The 19,685-nt window shown below is 39.6% G+C and overlaps 1 protein-coding gene across 3 annotated transcripts in view; it reads left to right on the forward strand.

Annotated features, from left to right (window-relative positions):
• The first annotated feature begins 1,141 nt into the window (after positions 1-1,141).
• The window catches only part of shroom1 (shroom family member 1), a 30,391-nt gene continuing 11,847 nt past the window's right edge, over positions 1,142-19,685 (forward strand). Inside the window, exons 1-2 of one of the 3 annotated variants that reach the window (XM_067492172.1) lie at positions 1,142-1,344; positions 12,523-12,567. The gene's annotated coding sequence lies outside the window, so the exon portion shown is untranslated. Of the gene's footprint in view, positions 1,345-12,522; positions 12,568-18,304; positions 18,504-19,685 lie in introns of those variants that run through there. The other 2 variants (XM_067492170.1, XM_067492171.1) reach the window with 2 other exon arrangements.

A 19,685-nucleotide genomic window follows, 5' to 3' on the forward strand; every position in this document is an offset into this window, starting at 1 on the left:
GGAAAGTACAAGTTCGTGCCATTGTGTTTCTTACTAATTAAAAGCCATTTTATGTGTAAAAACACCTTCTGAGATCTGAGATTGTATAACGAATTACAACAATTAAACAAAGGTATTCCAACTAGTTTACGTAGCTTTGCATTGCAGAGCCTCTTACAAATGATTAGCTGCTTCCAATCCAAAACTGTGCAGCCCTGAGAACATTAACTCTCATGTAGAATCTGACAGGTTTTGTTATTTTTCTTTTACACTTTGTATGTTTGCTTTGCTTTTAGTTTTTGTAGTTTTGTTAGTTTTTACTCACAGTTGTATTTAAAAGGTGAGCATTCTCACTGATGAGCCTGTAAAAAGCAAAAAGCTAATTTCTAAAGAATTTTTCCATCTTTTGATTTGTTTTTTACTCCTACCTCATTACATTTTGAAGCAAAACATTAAAACATTAATGTACCAATAATACATTTCTTTAGTCATATCCATGTAACAAAATAGTGGCCCACATTTTTTAGCTTTACAAAAGTAAAGGTAAAACTTTATGAAAAGAATAAGCAGAGGTTAACAACAAGGCCAGTTTAATAATTTTGTTAAAGGGAAAGAAAAGAAGTCTTAGCAACAAAATGTACGTAAAGCAGCCTTTTAAACGTAAAAGTATTGGTTGGGCAGAATGGCTCCTAATTATTAGGCTATATGATAATATTTTAGTGTCACTTTAATGTTGCAATATACTTGTTCTTTCAAATGTAATATAGTAAGACACTGCAAAAGATGGAAATGCTTAAATTATGTAAATGTACATGTACATAGTTACTTTATACCACAGCATTTAATACTTTAAGGGCCTAATGTTTTGCAGTTTTAGATTTTCCGTCAATGTAATCTACTTGAAACCGGTGATGGTTCAGGTCAGAAAGAATTACTTCCTCCATCACTGATTAAAATCCTGTCCCTTCGGTTTCAGCTACAGCCTCTTTTTAGTCAAGCACATCAAAACAACACAGCGACGTTCCAGGTTTCGCTGCTCCGCCATTAACACTGACCCACCAATGGGATGTCGTGTTTTGCCCAAGGTGCCCGCCTCCCGCCGCATCTGATTGGTCGACGTGTTTCCCATTACCTTTCATCCACTTGTCTCTCTCTCTCTCTCTCTCTCTCTCTCCGGGGAGTAAAGGTAAGCTAACTGCGCCGGGGGAAAAAAGGAAATCTCATTACCAGCGGGGGTGCGCGACAAGGCAGGCGGGTGGCTAAAAGTAAACTCAGGTCGCCAGTTTATGAGTGTATTTCACTGCTGCTCAGACGGGGAGAAGAGTAACCCGAGAGGACGACAAGTTGAACCCAAGGCAACGGCAGGTACGTGAAGGCGACTTCGCTAGGCAGCAGGTGCGATGGCTCAGTTTCGGGCTGTCAACTGTCAACATGTTGCTCGCTGTTCAACGCGGAGGGACGCAGCTTTGTCCAACTGAATTAGCTTCTCTCTTTAAGTTTGGAAAAGTTGTCCCTGCTGACGGTGACAAAGCTGCAGTTCAAGTCTGTTTCGAGCTAATGCCAGAGAACAAACAGTTGTTGTTGCTCTTTGTGACAGAATATCACATAATCCGTGTCTCTAGAATCTAGTACTGATTACTTTGGAGACATACTGTCCATTTTCAGGTATTTCCTAGCGTCCTAAAATGTCCCTCTGGTGAATATAGTGCTTATACGTTACAGTAAGCTTTTAAAATTATATATAATAGTCATAAAGTTAAAATGACAAACTGTCTTTTTTGTGGGGGGGGTGATTGGATAAAAAAGACACCTAAAGACACGTGACTTTTTCTTTATTCTCTTATTTGTCCTTGTCTGAGCGAACAACTAATAGACTAGTGAAGAAAAATTAATGAAATAAATAATGAAATAAAGGTGTATGCAGGTCGTGTAAATAAGTCTTTCAGTGGTGCTGTTTGCCTTTATCATCTGTTGGGCCTTTTTTTTTTCTTTTTTTTTAGCCTATTTGTGACGTTTTGTCCAAGTCGCTCAATTCCACAGTCACAGACATGACAAATAACAATTTGGATAATTGTGTCATAAAAGCAAACTGCTCTGTTTATAGCCTAAAGCCTAAATATTTTGCACTCTTGGTGGGACAAAGTATGCTTTAAAACAATCCAGATAAATGAAAATGATAGTTTGTTGCATCCCTCTAATGGCTAGTGGGGACAGGAGGGAGACAAACAAACCGAACTACTGTTATTGCAGCATTTGGTTGCCATTGGCATTGGCATTTTTTTGTGCGTGTTGTACATTCCTTATGTGGCATCCGTTGAGTGTTAGTGCTGTAAGAACAATCCCTAAACTATGTCCATCCACTTTATACCCGTCCCTGAATTATGCACATGAGGGCCTTTCTAGCTAATGACTGGGCTATGTTTTATTTAAAGTGGGAACAAAAGGCCAGATACACCAGATACTGGTGTTTTGTGCTGGGGCTGAAACTTAAGCACTCGTGCGGTGCGTTGGTCCGATGGTGGGAGCTGCAGGCGCACACTGGCCTCTCTGTGCCCCTGGCCGCTGACCCTGCTCGACCACCGCTGCACCCACAGAGGCAAGACCTGCAGGCTGCAAAGAGACCCTTTTTATCCCACAGATGTTAATGCAGAGGAGATGAGCATGTGGTTGGAAGACATGGATATTTACACAGACGGTGACAAGACATGTGAATCGAGGGAGGCAGAAACGCATACACACAAAAAGCAGGCCTCCACCTTCGACATGCAGGTACCCTCATAAACAGCGGGAGATCTGAAACGCATCTTATGTTGCACTTTTTAGTTTGGATGAAGTACTGAGTCACAGACGCGCTGCATGATAATTTGACTCAAAGTTAAAACGTGCTGACTGCACATTTGGTAATTGTAGCATATAAAGATGGAGGCAGAGAGTAAATAAGGTAGGAAGCCAAAACAAATGATGGAGGCAAATAAAAGGACAAGGCTTTAAGATAGTGGGGCACAAAGCCTGTGGGCCATACATGTAAACTTACCCTGGGTGTTGTATCATATCTTTCAGTCTCTGTCTTTCTTCTGCTCCTAAATGTCTGCATAGTATGGTTTACTGTGAAAAAGGCTGTTCCTGTTTTGGGACTAAATTAAGTGAGGTGTTGTTTGACTTGATGGGGCTGGTCGTTTTTCTAAAGCGCGGAAACGTACTTGTACGACATGTGATTGTGTGCTTACAATACAAAGTATGTTTACATCCTTTCAGTGACCTTTCACACAGCCCATCTCTGCAAGGATGAACTAACAGGTTTCACCTGACATTGGTAAGGTTAAATCAGGTTGTGATACGTCGTGTTCATTTCTGAATACGCTGGAGGCGCTATAGCAATGGTTACATGACATTTGAAAACGTGAAGAATGACATCCAGGTGAAACGGTGGATTTGCTGTGAAATAAATTTTAGACGGGGGAAAAAAAATTAATCTAAATTAATCCCAGAGATAAAGCAGCTAAAATGAAGACAGAACTTTGCTGAATGACTTAATCTGCTCTAATTAAATCACTTCCTATTGTTTCGCTTTGAGCTCTGTTGAAGATGTGAGAGTACTAGACGTTACCAGCTTGTTGGTTTCTTTTTAGTCCTACCTGTATTGTTCGTTTTCCTGTAATGGAATGATAATCTTGCTGTAATCCTACCTCTTCCTTTGTTACCCCACATGACGTGAGGCTTTCATTGGTGCATTTGCTTTTTTTGAAAATAAATGCATCTTGCATTTATTTGCATGCATCTGATTACTCATTACAGTAAGGACTTGGAATTCAGTGGCGTTTTCACAGTGAAATAATTGACCCGACCTGGGTGTAATCAGATGAAAGAAGGTACTGGTAACTGTATCATGTGTCAACTACTAGCGTGTGACTGTAAAAACCAGCAGATGTAGTGTCTTCACAAGAATGTGAGAGGAATTAACTTAACAGGAATAATTATAGTGGTCACAAAGAGACCTTTTAATATAAAAAGAATGTGCTTGTAAGACTGCAGCTGACTAAAAATTGCCTTGTTGACCAAAGTCCATCAGACTCAGACAAGGACGACATCTATTTAGGACGACATATTGTCGATACTGGAGATAAGACTGGGACATTATGTCTTGCTGAAGTAACTGTATATTTTGGATTACATCATGTTATAAGATAATATTTAAACTGGTGATAACGTGGTGACGAGTTAGCATAAGGCATGCTGTTCTGCTATGTGAAAGTCACCGTGACGTCACTTTATTTCTGAAAGTAATGCTGGTGGAAAACACGATAAAATGATGGCTGCATGTGTTTAGGGGGATTAATGCACAGGTAAATCAGGTAAGTGTGAATGCACTACCGAAGAGGGCACAGGCCAGGCCACAGGGGTCAAGTTGGTGTTCACATGTTGTTTTAAAGAATTCTGTTCAAGAGATGCAGAAACCGAGGTAAAAAGACTCAAAACTGATGAAAAAGGCTTAAAGTTATCAAAAACAGACACAAATCATCAAAAAAAAAATAGAGGTAAAACTTCCCAAGAAAATGTAAAATTACTACAAAAAGCCTCCCTACAATCAGAAAGACTTCCCTGCCTGGCTGGTTGACACATTTTCTCATAATTCCATGCAGGTACGTAGCTACATAGCTCATTTGCAGTAACCAACGGGAAGGTCACTTTAAACAGTAACAAGGGCTTAGAGGAGAAAGAAAACAGCATGCTTGAGATGCAATGTTCATGTTGAAAATTCCCCAAAGCTTTTCTTAAGTACGTATGAGCCAACCAGGGTTTCCTCTATTTTTTGTTTATGTTGTGTATTGTAAGGCTAATTTGATGAAGTACATGTATAAACATTCTGATGATGTCATTAATGACATCATATGGCTTTGATGTTTGCCGTTTATAGTTTGCCCTTGTAAGTTACCTTTTATAAGTTTGTTGTTGTGGAAGGAAACGATGTATACCAATGATTTTGTTGCAAGAGAGTTCAGTTCCGCTCAGCTACTGAAAGGAACAGACGTGGACCACAAGAGAGACGGGAACTGGAGCAAAGGAACTGACTACAAGGTGGAAGCGAAAGGTTCAGTGTGAAGCTGTGGAGGCGAACCGTTTCTAACCGAGTTCTGTGGGTTTAGCCATACTTTGGGAAACGTTTTTGATGAAACTGTTCAAAGTTGGTCATACAACGATCGAAATATGAACAGTAAATAACAACATGTTAAAAAGAGGGATTGATAATTGAGGCAAAAGCTCCAGTTACTAATTATCACTTTATATTTATGTTGATTTTTCTTTTCAGTTTCACAGAAGAAAACAGGGAACAGTGTGCTGCATTGAAGTGAATGTAATGTGGCTCAGTATGAGGCAGAGATGCAAAAGGAATATACTTATTCACGGTTTTTATTCAGTTTCGCTGCCCTCATCAGTTCCTGTTTTACAAAGCTCTTCAACCCAACTGGACCTGCTTAGCACAAAACAGCAGATAGGCCCAGTCAGCTGATGAAACATAAGTGGAGCATTGCACAGCTAAGAAGCTAAAGTTTGTAGCTAAAAGAATATGAACCTTTTTCTCCAATGGCCAAAAGCACATCTCTATGTAAATGCTTGTGTCTGCTGGACTTACTTACTAAAATAGTTGTGATGTGATACTTTGATATCTATTTAATTTCAATTCAGTGGCATTACATTTCATCGCTAAAGAGTCAGTAAGTCAGTCTTGTTACAGAGTCAAGTATTGGTTTAGTTTTTTCCTGTTCGCTGTCACACCCTTTTGCATGACTGATTGATTCATTGTCACACACTCGCAGCCTTTGCCGGCCAATTTCCTGACCTTTTGTTTCATCTCCTCAGTTATGTCCGAGCTCTTCCCTGCAGGCAGGGGTCTTTTTTCTTTTTACCTGGGTTTGACCAGTCAGTTGCCTGCAGCCAATCTTTTGTCAGGGGAACAGAAAGGCCTCTTCAGATAGATGTGAAGGAGACAAATGAATGCCAGAGGTTATCTCGGGCTCATACGTGACTCCCTGAGGGCAGCCTGGCAAGCGTGTATGGTTATGTGTGTATGTCTGCCTATTCTGGTTATCTGACATGACTACACCTACACTATTGTAGGATTGTAGGCAGTGTGATATGTCATTAATGTGTCAGGGTGTGCGAATCAAATTTAGATAGGCAGCTTAAATAAATAGTTAACCAATTTATTATTTATTTAATTTTTTTTAAAAGAATATCTGTCGCAGCAGACAAAAAAAAACTGCAGCAGTGTCGCAGTTACAATAAGAAGGAACTACGCCTGCCCTCTGGAGCTTTCTAATAAACAAAAATGTTACATTTTCCTGGTTTAGAAACATGTTGAGTGCATTTAAACTTGGCAATCAAAGCTATGACAAGTGGCTGCTGGCAAAAAATGACTTGACTGAGTGGCAGTGCCTTGAAAAAATCAAGGCCTTCCGATAAGTCACAGGGAGGGAGAGGTGGCAATGAGAGAGAATATCTTTTGCCTGGGTTTGAAAGTCCAACTATAGGGTTTGTGTACTGTACCTTCACAATAAAAAGTGCCAGCAGGTCTGCTGAAGGGCCCCGTTTCATAGCCACTGATGAAAAGGTGCGAGTGAGGGGTTGTCACTGAGACTTGAACCGACCATGGATGCTGTAATATTGACTAATAAAAGAGGCATTTACAGTTGTCTGACATGACTGGAAGTAGAGGTGTGTGTGTGTGTGTGTGTGTGTTTGTTTGTGTATGTGTGTGTGTCCATTGGAAAATGGAATGGTTTTGACACCTGGGTTGTGTCTGTTTTTTATTTGGACTATTAATTGGTTATTAAAAATAATCCATAACTTGGATTAATTTAAAGTAGGGTCAAAATATTGGTCTTACTCTTTAGTTATCCAAATAGACCGACAAGTGGTCATTACATTAAGTGTACATTCAGTACATACTTCGAACCTTTGAGAATTTAGTTTCATGCCACTTAAGACTAATGTTTCATTAATTTTGGAGCATTATTTTGACATTATTTCGATTACATTTTCGCATGTAATAGATATAATTAATTGAACAGATATTCAGCAGACTGATCGTGGAAATAATTTAGATTTGAAGTACCAAATCAAGTATCTACAGTCTGACAAGACCAAGGCAGAAAGATACAAGAAAAATGTAGCATGCAGTCAGCTCAGACTGTTTTGTATATTATTAGCAGTAATAATAGAAATAGTGGAAACAAACATTTTCCCATTTTAAATGGCCTGACAATACAGGAGTCTGTATACAGTATTTCTAACGTTTTGACTACCACACTTCATTTTTCTCTCCCGGGTTTCAAAGTCCACAGTGTGTTGCACAGTTTACTGGTGAATTTTAATCTCTGTGTGATTTGTTTTACAGCCTTAAATCTCCCCTTAACTCCACCGCCCCTCCTCCTCCCGCCCCTCCTCCTCCTTCGACCCCCCCCCGGAGGTCGGAAACCTCTGCTGTCTGTAGTAAAATGAGCCCCTTGTGATCAGCTCCCCAAAATTACCCACGGAGAAAGACACAATGGATGTTAAAACTCATTTGACTCCTGAGTGTGATGATCAGTACTATTAAGTTTCCGTATAAGTTTCAAAAGCTGGACAGTTAAAAAGTTTAATCTCACCAGAAGTGTTGATACAATGAGAGATCATCTCCAGCCTGCCGTTTATAGCCTGATGTGTAGGTGGGTTTCCGTAATTATTAGCACATTATACATTTTGTTATATCAGTGGAGCTCCAACATGTGCCCTACCAATTGATAATACCTAGGTGGAGGTGGGGTGAATGCAAAAAATGCATTTTATTATTACAGTGCAGCGTAGCAAAGAACTACTGTAGAGTATATCGGATAAAATAATAATTTTCTTTTTCATTGTTAGATCATTTTCATTGTATAGCTTTCTGCTGCATAAAGCAAACTTCTCAGGGGCAAAGCGCTTATCCGGGATTACTAGTTTGAGAGAATTATCAGGGGGAAAAATGTTGGCCGTGCTACATTGATCATCTGCTTCTTAATGGCGTGAAGAATGACAAAAGCAGCTAAATGCTAAGTCAGGGTTCACCTGGACTTCCATTTATGCGATTCCAAGAGCTGCTTAAATTTCAGAAAGTGCTGCTTTTTTGTGCAGTATAGTTTTTTCAAAATTTCCACTTAGTCTATTTTATTCTGCATGTATTTTACAGAATTCTTCCCCTTTAGAGCTGATGTGAAGACTGAGCGAGAAAGTGATTGGCTGCATTTGGCTTCATAGATATGATGGGCGTTACACAGGCTTTGTTGCACAACATGTTAATTTAATTAATGATATACGGTTAGGTTTCTTTTTCTAATTGATCTGTCGTTGGCTTTGTTTTGTAGAGGTGTCCCTAGCTGATCGCTACTGGGTCAGATCCGGGCATATTTTAAAGGATTGGTGTTAACTAAAGTAAAGCCGATCAAATGCAGATCCGTCTTTACTTTTACCCTGCTGCAGCAGTTTTTAACCTGAAGTTGGAGACCGTTGGGTTAAGAAGTAGAAGGCGGTCGGGGAGGTACACAGAGTGGAGCAGTACAGAAAAGAGCTTCTGCTGTATTTACCTGATATGATCACAATGCTCATTAACCGTATGTGCAACAAAATTCACCAGTAATTTATTAGACAACCGCTAAACAGAAATGTAATGTCTTTGCTGCTTCGCCCACGGTCAAATCACTGATGCCGCCTTTTTCACCCCATGCACCTAAATGAGGGGCTACACAGTAATGCTGGGCTTGTTGAAGTAATTTTAGTGAATCATTGTGAACAAGCTCAAAAACACACACCGTACTTTTACGAGTTCCCTTCCTGCGATGACGTGATTGCAACAATTAATTCAACTAGTTCCCCTGTGAATTCTGTGTTAACCTTGCAGTTTAAAAAATCATCATTAAAAACATCTGTCACAAAATCAGGAAAAAAAGGTTGGTTGAATCCCAGAGGAACTGATTTATGCAGCGGTCGCCTCTTACTGTGGATGAATATGTTGTTCAGCAGGATTTTTTATCTAAATTAACTTACTGGGAGTTAGGGAATGCATTATGTCAGTGAGTGTCATAGCTCCGATCATCAAATGATATTAGCTTTTTTTTCCTAATCGAATTCAAGCAATAAATAACCCAGCAAGATTCACTGTATATTTCACCACAATTGCAAAATGTTTTTGCCATCAAAATGGAAGATTTAGCAAAAACGGATTGAGTTTAAAAGCTCATCAGCAGCCTCCGCCTTAATTTTTAAAGTCTCAAAAATAGTGTCTGTCCACTAACTGTGATAGTGTGAATTGATTTGCCTAGTTATTTTCTTTCTTAACCAGGTGAATAAAAAAAGCAAAGTAAAGATTTATCTGTCAGATGAAACATCCACTCTAGTCTTAAATAGTAAAACTCAGCAATAGTTAAATGAGAAAGAAACATGTAGGATCCCTTTTACCCACAAGAAACCCTTGACTTCATCTGCTTAATTATGGATCATCACTTCCACTTGGATTATTCTAGTCCAGATCTGCCAAAGGTAATTTTGCAAAAAATTTAAAAGTGAAAAATGTTGGTCACTTGAGTTTGGTTAATTTTACCTGATGTTTGGAGTGTGTTAATCTGATGTTGCTCGTCCGTGGCCACAAGTAGATTGTAAGAATCTGAATTGTAAAAAATATGTCTTGTCTCAGATCTGTTCTTGACAGCAGTGGCAGACATGTTGGGGGAAGTGCAGGAGGTGAATATTAACCACTTGTCCTAACACAGTGTGTCTCTGTCCGTCTGGCAGGTTAGTTTGCAATTCAAATCTCTGGTGCAACACAAGCAAATGTTTCGTTGTTGTTCGTCTGCTGCTGGTGCTGCTCTGCACAGCAGCATGTTGTGTATCTCTTCTGTGCTTTTCATGCGTCTCTTAAAGGAGTCTGCTAAGTATAAAAGGAGAGTTTAAAAACACACCTGCTCACTTTCATTATCCTGTAGTGGACCCAGTTTCAAAGGGAGTTCACTGGGAAGGTGTTTCCCTTTAGAACTGGTCCGTGTATAGCTTCTACTGTATTACTATCCATGGCCTACAAGTGTCCATTCATTCACTGTAATTGCCTGGTATTAGATGGGCCAAGGGAGCAGTAAGGCCAGACGAGGAATGCTGTTGTCTTGGAGCCCAGCCGGTCATTTAGTACTGTAACCTGACTTTAGCCACTCCAGGAGGTCGAACGATTACAGGACGGGAAAACACCCAGTTCTAATTATGTAGTCTGTGTCTCAAGGTGAATAGGGTAGTGTGGCCTTCTGTGACTGCAGGAGGGAATGTTTTTAGTGAAACACGGTGTGAAATAAAGAAACCAGGGCCATGGCCACAGTGCTTTCAGCTGATGAAATGACTGTTTGAAGAAGCCCTGCTTAAATCAGATTATCATGCAACTAAATCCAGCTTGCTCTATGTCATTCATTGTTCTTGCTAAACATTTATTTTCAACTCATGCGTTAACGATTGGTGCGTAGGCGCTTAAAACTTACCCATGGTGCGTTATTAACCTGGCACTTCTTCCCTTGCATATTCCCCTCACTTAAGGATTAAATATCTAATTAAGTCATTATGTAATGGGTATTGGTACTAAAACTTTGTCCTTATGATATAACAAAGCCTCATGATATGAAATAATCAAGTTGTCTTACTAAATATGAATAGCCTGCCTGTTTTTCCGTTCATTGCATACGTGACATTAAAAAAAGCTAAACAAATTTGAGTGGTATTTGGATGGTTAAAAGGTCAATTACTCCGTAGTTACTCTGTTACCCTGTAGATAGAGCTACACTGATTAGTCATCAGAGAGTTTATCTTTGACAATTGTAATTACCAATCACAATTATGGTTGTTTTCAAATACACATGGCTAAAATGAAGGGATTCCATGGTACTGCAGGTAATAATGAGCTGAATAACTTCATACAAAACGAGACATTTGCAGACATCACCTTGGAGTCTATTGCACAGATGGTTGGATGGATTTTGTTTTAATTTGTGGATAAACAAATAACATTTAATGAAAATCATCATTTAGAGATTTTTAATAATGGAAAAATGGGTATTTGCATTTATTTTCTTTGAAACTCTTAAGTCCCCACGTTGCTTTATCGATTCCACCCCACAGGTTTATGTTCCTGTGATCCTTCTGTATGCACAGTTGTTTGTTCTACCAGGAAGTGTCCTGCAGACTGTCCTCTTATCAGGTATGTTCACCTGCTGCCTCCACAGGGCAATAGATGCCGGGTGAGATCATTGCACAGATGAATGTCAGTTATATAAGAGATACTTGAATAGAGCAGGTTACCTGATGCTGTTTTGAGCACAGATTTCAGTGTTTTGAATTATGGCGTTGGATTTGGGAGCAGACAGCGTCTTTGCTGTTTGCTCAAACATGTCGACATGAGCACTAACGATGCCATTGTGTTATAACTGCTTACCCAACTGAATCTCATACAGTAAGTTGCTGATTATTTGAATTCAATTTGCATGTTTAGTTTTAAGGTGCGCTGTGTACAAAATCTAGCATGAGGGCTTTACCTGCTGTAGCTGCGGTAGATGCTTATCAAGCGCATTCCTTTCCATGTGCCAAGCACCCAAACCAACCAACCAGTAATAAGACACAGAGGGTCCAGAGTGCCACGCTGATGGTCACCATGCGCACTCGGTATAGACGGATTAATCATTGTCAAAATACTCACATGTTCTGTTCCTGTTCTGTGTAACACGACAGTCACACTTACACAATGAACTGTTCTCTGAGGCTAGTGAGGGCGATGATGCTGATGATGGTTATTGCATTAAACTTTGGCCCTTGCAATCTTAGCTCTTAGATTAGCCTTTTAGCAAGTTTTTTTTAAATTAAATAAAATTGCTTTAGTATTTCGGAACATATTTCACTCTAATTACTCCATTTAACTAATACAAGTGTCCTAACTTGGAAGGCATCACCATACTCTTTTGAATGCATCATCTGGGGATGATTCATCATCTGCTCTACCTCAGTGTCAGTATAGAAGCCCTCGAGGAAATTAAGGAGTATATACTAAGGCAAAAATCAGATATTTCCTTGTTCATGGTCCTACAGTATAATTTCAGACTGTGTGCATGAGATTTCCAATAACTACGTAACACTGTTTGCATAGAAGCCATAACATGGTAAAGGTCATTAGTTTCACAGCCAACACAACCTTTAAATTGTTGTAGCGATGATTGTGTTTTTCTCATAATATAACAATATATTGTTCCCGTTCAGGGGTCGCCATGGGTGAAATCCTGCATTTGTTGTGTATCAGCGGTGCCCGACCATAACCCATTGTATAACAGGCTAGAGATCATTTCTGCAGCCCTGCAGGGTAGAGAAGACTGAGCGTTAGTGCTTCATCCCTCAAAACTAAAATACTAGAGGATTTGTAATATTGTTTGGATAAAACGAGCACTATAAAGGAGCCATGGTGTGTTCTGGGAAACAGTGATGGTCTCTTTTTTTTTTTTTTTTTTTCAGGGATCACAGATATTGCAAGATGCAAAACAATGGGATGATATCCAGGTGAACACCATACTGGGCTCAACATTATGTGTCCTGCATTTTTTCTCTTCAAGGACAACATTCTTCTGTTATGATTGCGTCAATGAGACCCTTTCCCCTTCAGAAAAGGACGTAGGCCATTTGTTGTGTGTGTGTTTATTTTTTTCGTTGGTTTATTCTGCGGTGTTTGTTAACAGTTTCCTGCCAGGTCAGGTCTCTTCTTCCTCACTTTCTGTGTTTTTTCTTTTCTTTTTTTCTTTTCATACATTCCTTTTCCTTGACCCGCCTGCTCCCTTGATTTTGGAATTTTCTCTCTTAATTCTTAATGTCCTGGTTTGTAGAGATCCAGTGAGATGCTGTATCTTGGGCATGACACTAGTAGTTACCATCTTTCATCAAGAAAAGCTTGGTTTTGCTTCTGCACAAAGTGCAAGACAAATTTGCTGATGTTGTTATGATGCTGCATAATTTTGTTCATCTATAAAACAGGGTACAAGGTGGCACGTTAACAGCATCTAGTTTTTTTATATAGTGCCATCCTGGTTCGTGGTTATCCAATTGCTGCCATAATTGCCCATTTATAATCATTTTACCTTTGACTTTGACCCAGTTTATTAAGGTAATTCTTAGAAAAATCTGTGCTGCAAGGATGAACATGCACACATACATGCACACAGTGAAACCCGCCTTCAGTTTTGCACTGTTTGAATGCAAAGGAATTCCTACAGTATCCAGTTGTCCTCACAGTGACTAGATCATATTGCAGCCCTCTGGGGGGTTCCTTAATACAAAAGTAATTGTCTTCTCAGAAGCCACTTGAAAGTACTAAGAAGTTTATCATTCACAGAAGCCTGTGTTCATTTTTTTGTCTAATGCTGGCAGGCATGATGCAGTTCCTGGTTAATGGTTGACCCAGGAGGATACAATTTTTTTTTCTTTTTTTTTAATTAAAGAGTGTGTTATTTTATACTGTTATTGACCTTGTTGCATTGTGTGAGTGTGTGTGTGTGTCATTATGTAACTATTAATTGCTTAACTGAAACCTACATGCTGTACAGATAGCAGGGCTGCAAATAAAAGTGTGTGTTACATTTGCACACAACATGCATTTGTGTGAACAGTTAGGTGTGTTCACATTCACTATTAAATGAAGTAGACTGAATATTAATATTGTTAAATTAAGTATTTGGGAAAGATTATTAGAGGAATGTAGAGCTTATTAGAGTGTGACAGCTTGTCTTGGTCAGCTAAAGGCTTTAGACGCAGTTGTGAGCACTGCCCAGCAACATGCAGTCACAGTTTCCTTCTCCTGCACACATGGACACAGTTATAGCTCTGTCTTTTTCTGTGCTTAACACAGACACACACACAGCAGAAATTGCACTGCAGCCATTGGTGATAATTCTGCATGGCAACACGACCTTCCCTTTCCCTCTACTAGATGCTCAACACCCGGCCATTTCCACCTTTTCAAAAACAGCTTCCTCTCTGTTTCTGTTTGATCGAAGACAATGGGAGTCATGTCTTTCAGGTCCTGTGGGAGACTTGATCCAGAAGTGAAGTCATACCCGGGCATTTGTGCATTTGTGATTCCTCCTTTGCCCATTTTATCCTCACATTAGAAAGGATTTCTGGTTTGAAAATGAAAATAGCAAGTCAAGATGCAGAATTATAGTTTTAGCTTAGGAAGCAAATCAGTGGTTGATAATGGAGGATCACATTTTGAGTTGGTAAAGGATATAATAACTCATGTTCCAATGAAGGCCTAATCCAATGGAATTAATAATTAATAATAGTGTGCAAGTGTGAGTGGTTTCTGTAGGTTGAGGTTAGTGTATAATATCCTACTTCTGTAGCTTTGTTCCACTTTGGGGTCAGAGGTATCTGATGCAGTTGTTTGGTATTCTGGTCTGTCAGTATAATCTTTATCAGGACAACTAAAGTTCAAACATTTCCTTTCCTAGCAGGAGATGTGTTCAAATGTCTGTGTCTGCATACTGTACAACCAAAGAACACGTCCTCCTCTTGTTCCATGGACCATGGAGCCAAAACAATGCAGGAAACATCATTTTGACTCCATGGTGCATCGTGCTTGCAAAGACAGAGCTACCCTACGAAAACATTTTTATTAAAATGACCATTTAGGGAATTGCCATCCAAAGGGTATGCGATTTGCCCAGTTAGTGTTGTCTCAGTAACTCTAATCAATACTGTAAAACCTAAAGTGATATTCTGTAATATTATAGGTAGATTTGAAAGAGATTTTGGAAGTAGCTGAAAAGTAGACTATGTCTACCACAGGCATTTTTTACCTCACATGTATAATTATTAAACTTCAAAAGATCAATGGTTTTCAGCTTGTCCGTTCAGGGGTCGTGGCCACGGTGGAACGTGTTCCGCACGTTGATTTGGCATACGTTTTTTTATGCCGGATGCCCTTCCTGCCGCAACCCTCCTATTTTTATCAGAGCGGCACCAAAGTCACTCTTGGTGGCTGGGCGGAGCCACGCCTGGTGGGGTGGGATTCAAACCCGTGACTCTCTGCATCCCAACCCAATGCTCTACCACTGATCCTCCAGGCCCCCCCTACATGTCTAATTATTAAAGTTAATAAATCTCTCTGCAGTATTATTTGTATTTAGTATTTTATTGGTCACTTGGCTGGGACAAATAAAATCCACCTTGGAAAAACCATCTCCTAGGCCTGAATGCTTGTTATTTGGCTCGTCCTACTGAGGAACATGGATTCATTAACAGGTATTATTATTATTAAAGTTAATGAAACTGTAGAAGCAGGCTTACTGAAAAAACCTCATTTAACTCTATGAAGCTATTTGTTACCAAGTGGCTTACTTCCAACTCTGTTACCATGTTATAAGTCACGGGTTTTCCCCCGTAGTTGTAGGGAGAAACCTAACCTGTTTCCCATTTGGATTCAGCTCAGCCCTCCATCTTCCCGGACTCTATCCAAAGACTGATTACGTCTGGTGTTCACAAATCCACCGATCACCATGTAAAGTTCCTCAGTAGGCCGAGCTAGATAACATGGCCTAAGAGCTGGTCCTACCAATATAGACTTGATTTGTTAAAGCCAAGTGACAAATAATTATCAGACTGCAGGAAAAAGTTAGCTGCTACACAAAGCTGTCAAGATCCAAATAAAACAGTCTTGCTTGCATTGAACAACAGGGAGTAAAAAACAGACTATGGACTAGTCTAATTGATTTTTCTGAACGGGCGCCCAAGTTAAAGTTAATATGTGGCCATTTTAAGTCATATTAAAGGAGTGAGTACCCTAAAATATCATTTATTCAAATAATCATAATTGAAAAGCTTCATATGATGTTTATGTAAAATTTACACATGGTAAAAGATTCTGCTAGAGCTGAAGCAATGCTGATGTTGGAGTGGCTTTAAACTGACCTGCCTGCACCTGCTGTGTTCACAGCTCAACAGAACAGATCCCATGTTCTAGGCTGGCAAGGTGCGTACTGACACTGACACTGCTAGCTCAGCTAGAACAGTCAGTGAGTCCCAAACGGCCTTAAATGTTCCTCTAGTGACTTTAAGCTGCACCAGCTAAGACAACAACAACTGTTCATGGCTGCTCAGCTGACTACCATCTGTAGCAGCTACAAAGGGTGGTGCTCAGTCAGTCGGCATCATGTCTTTCCCATTATGTCACCCTCAGTCTCGCAGTCGCCCTCCTCCCTCTCGACTGTTGTATTATGCTGGATGAGAGGCTCCTTTTTGAAATTGAGGGTGTAGTTACATTGTAATTAAACCAGTGGTAATTACATGCCCATGGGTTTTGACCAGTGAAACCTTTACTGGGATCAAAACCAATCCATTTACCTCCTCAGTCAGCTGTCCGAAGCAAAATCATTGGTTTTTACCTGCTAGTTGGCTGGTTATGATGGAATCAACCACTTATGTTTCATTTTATCTTGTTGTCTCTGTCTCACCTTTGTCCTCCCTGTTTTTAGTTTACATCTTGTTTTGTACAGTACTTGCATCTTATCCTCCCAAGGTTCTGTCTTACATCTTTGTGTGCATTTTCTCAGACGCATTGTGGTCCAGTCTTGTGGCTCCATGTTGAAGGTCATGCTGGAACACATAATTGATTTTTTTATTTATTTATTTATTTATTTTTTAAATGCCCCCCTGCCTCTCCCCAACCTCTCCATTCAGTGTTCACTCTCCCATTCATTTGTTTTATACATCTTTATGTCTTTGGCTTTCAAATGTTCCTCACCATGTGAGGTTACTTTTAAACATACTGACTTCTAATTGTCAAAGCTTAGTCTTTTCTCTGTGTCCACCATGACATAGCTGTGCTCAGTTGCCGGGCAGAAAGTGGTCATGAGCTTATCCTTGTTTTTAACCCTTTATTCAATCCTGACCCCGGTTGTTGAGTTATTTTGTAATCATGCATTTAATCGATTTCAACGCTACATCCTAATTAATAAAAATAATAAATAATAAAAAACATTAAGGTTTTGGAATCTGACGGTGTTACAAGCAAGTTTGTGTGGTGCAACAGTGCATTTAAAGCTCTCATAATGATTTCCTCTGATTTTAATTTGATAGCAAGTGCTGATAGGTTAGTGGTCCCTAAAATGGCCTTGAATAATGAGCCCTGCATGCCCATTCCATTCTAATTATTTCTAAGTTGGTTTGTTCCTTGTACACCAAACATACTGTAAACTTCATCTAATTAAAAACAGGTCCGTGTATGGCAACTTTAATTAACTCTATTGAATTTGTCGAATGAAGTGTGATCCAAAAAAAACATCTAAAAAGAAATTATATATATATATATATTTATATAAATATATATATATATATATATATATATATATATATATATATATATATATATATATATATATATATATATATATATATATATATATATATATATATATATATATATATATATATATATATATATATATAAATATATATATAAAAAATAAAAGCCACAACATTGATACTGATGGTCTTAATATTATCATGGAGGATAGGGGCCAGCATGGCTACGCTGAGCAGTCAAATATCCAGGCATGACAGTCCTGCTCCTTGTATGCCTGCCATCCACCCCCAGTCACCTCTTTGCAGCCTGAATTCCTTTATTAAATATAGCAGTTCATTCATTTAATTCCACGTTTTAAATGGAACAGGATTTCTGTTGTTTACCTGGGAAGAGATGTTGATGAGGATGGTGGCCTTCACCCTTTCTGCGGCTGGATAATGAATACCTGTGCAACATTTTTATAACTATTAGGTCTTTGAAACACAATTCATGTGTTTAAAGTACAAAGCGGAGAGTGGTAGATGTAAAAGGGGGGGAGGAGGGTGATGGTAGGGGATAGTTAGTCTTTGTGACAGTTGTTTTTACTTGGGTGGAGGCTGGGAGGTCACCCATCCACCCACCAGTCCCACCACCACTGCCCCCTCCTCTGCTCTGTCCTCCCCTCCTGCCTTGGCTATTCTCCATGTGCCGGGCTCAGGGCCTTGGGAATGAATGGCGCCCGGGCTCTGCTCCGTCTTTGAAGCCAGCCAGGAATGCGAGGCCTCTTTTTTTTTTTTTTTTTTTTTTTTTTTTTTCCCCCTCTCTGTCTGTTGTTGAGGCGGCCGGCAGCATTAGCAGCTATCTGCAGCAGTGAAATATTCCCTCCGCTGTGCTCATTGTGCATCGAAGAACCGGACGTCATCGGCTGTCCAATCAGTGGCTCCCACCAGGCAGCCTTGGGTCTCGGTGGGGGGAGAATATACCGCTAGAAGTCTTCCCTCTAATATCTGGCTCTCCTGGTTACTTGGTCTAGTCCCTCTTTAGAGGTAGAAAGATGTTCCCATAGAGAAACAAGGATGGACTAATCCTTATTCAGGTTGAAACTTAGGAACTTATTTCTTTCTAGGATGGACACCAGTAAAGTCAGTGACTTTAAGTTTGGGTGAGTTTTTTTGTTTTTGTTTGTTTGTTTAGTTTTTTCTATTTGTTTCTTGCTAGGGGTGCTCTCTAAACTTTATAACCGTTCATTCAAACCAGTCTGCAGGAGTTTGATCTCTGAGTTGTTCCTAGCCTGCCTCGCTGTTTTCGCTGTTGATCAAGTTACAACTTGAGTTCAACTTTCCTGCTGTCATTGTTCAGTTCTCTTGTCTCCTGTTGTTGTAGTTTGCGTGTGAGGGTATTTGTCTGGGCCGGTCACCCCCTGCCTCAGCCTCCCTCCCTCGCTCTCTCCTCTCTGTACATTTTGTCACTGCCTGTCCCCTCCATCACTTCCACTTGAGCGCTCCCCTGTTTGGGAGCCTCTCACTGTTCGCAGGGGGAAGAGGGCTGCAAACCACACACACAGACACGCCACAGATCGGAAGGCCCTTCATAAACACATGGAATCCCCTTTTAATACTGTAGTTTCAAAGGCTCGTGGGAGCTGGGTTTTGTGTGTATGCAAAGCGACCACCTAGGATCATCTTTCACTCAGGTTTTTTAGCTAAGCCAACAAACTTGCCAATACTAAGAACATTTTAATAATTGGAATTAATTACAATATAAAGGGGTTTACAGTTGTCTGCTGTCATTTTTTGTTGGTTGGGATTTCTTTCATGGGCAAATCTAAAAAGAAAAGAGTGTAAATAATTTAATTGGTTTATTCTAAATGTGCAAACTTTTATGCATCATCAGTTGTAACACCAACACTGTGGAAACCACTGTTAACTGTAACAGGCTTCCATGTGGTAAAGAATTACAGGAATTTTATATCTGCAAATTATTGTATTCTCTGCATTCTGACAGTAAATAGAGGAACTACAGTGAAGAAATCCCTTTTAAGATAATGTATTCAACACAAACTGAAATTAGAATAGACGTACATCAGTATTAAGCAGTCCATAAATGTATCCAAATCTTAATAAATGAGTGCTGCGGCAGAGTTTTAAAGTGTTACATTATAGGGATTCATTTGACATAAATGTATAACGCTACACTACGATGCCCTATATATTATAAAGTGATATGTGAAGTATAAGATGGACCAGGACAAGGAGTCATACATCTGTCTTGTGACCTAATCTTCCCATATTTCTACTGCTCCATATGAAATTCCTGACATTTTTTTCATGCACGCTGCCGTGTG

Source organism: Channa argus, chromosome 22 (assembly GCF_033026475.1).
Source record: "Channa argus isolate prfri chromosome 22, Channa argus male v1.0, whole genome shotgun sequence".
NCBI lineage: Eukaryota > Metazoa > Chordata > Actinopteri > Anabantiformes > Channidae > Channa > Channa argus.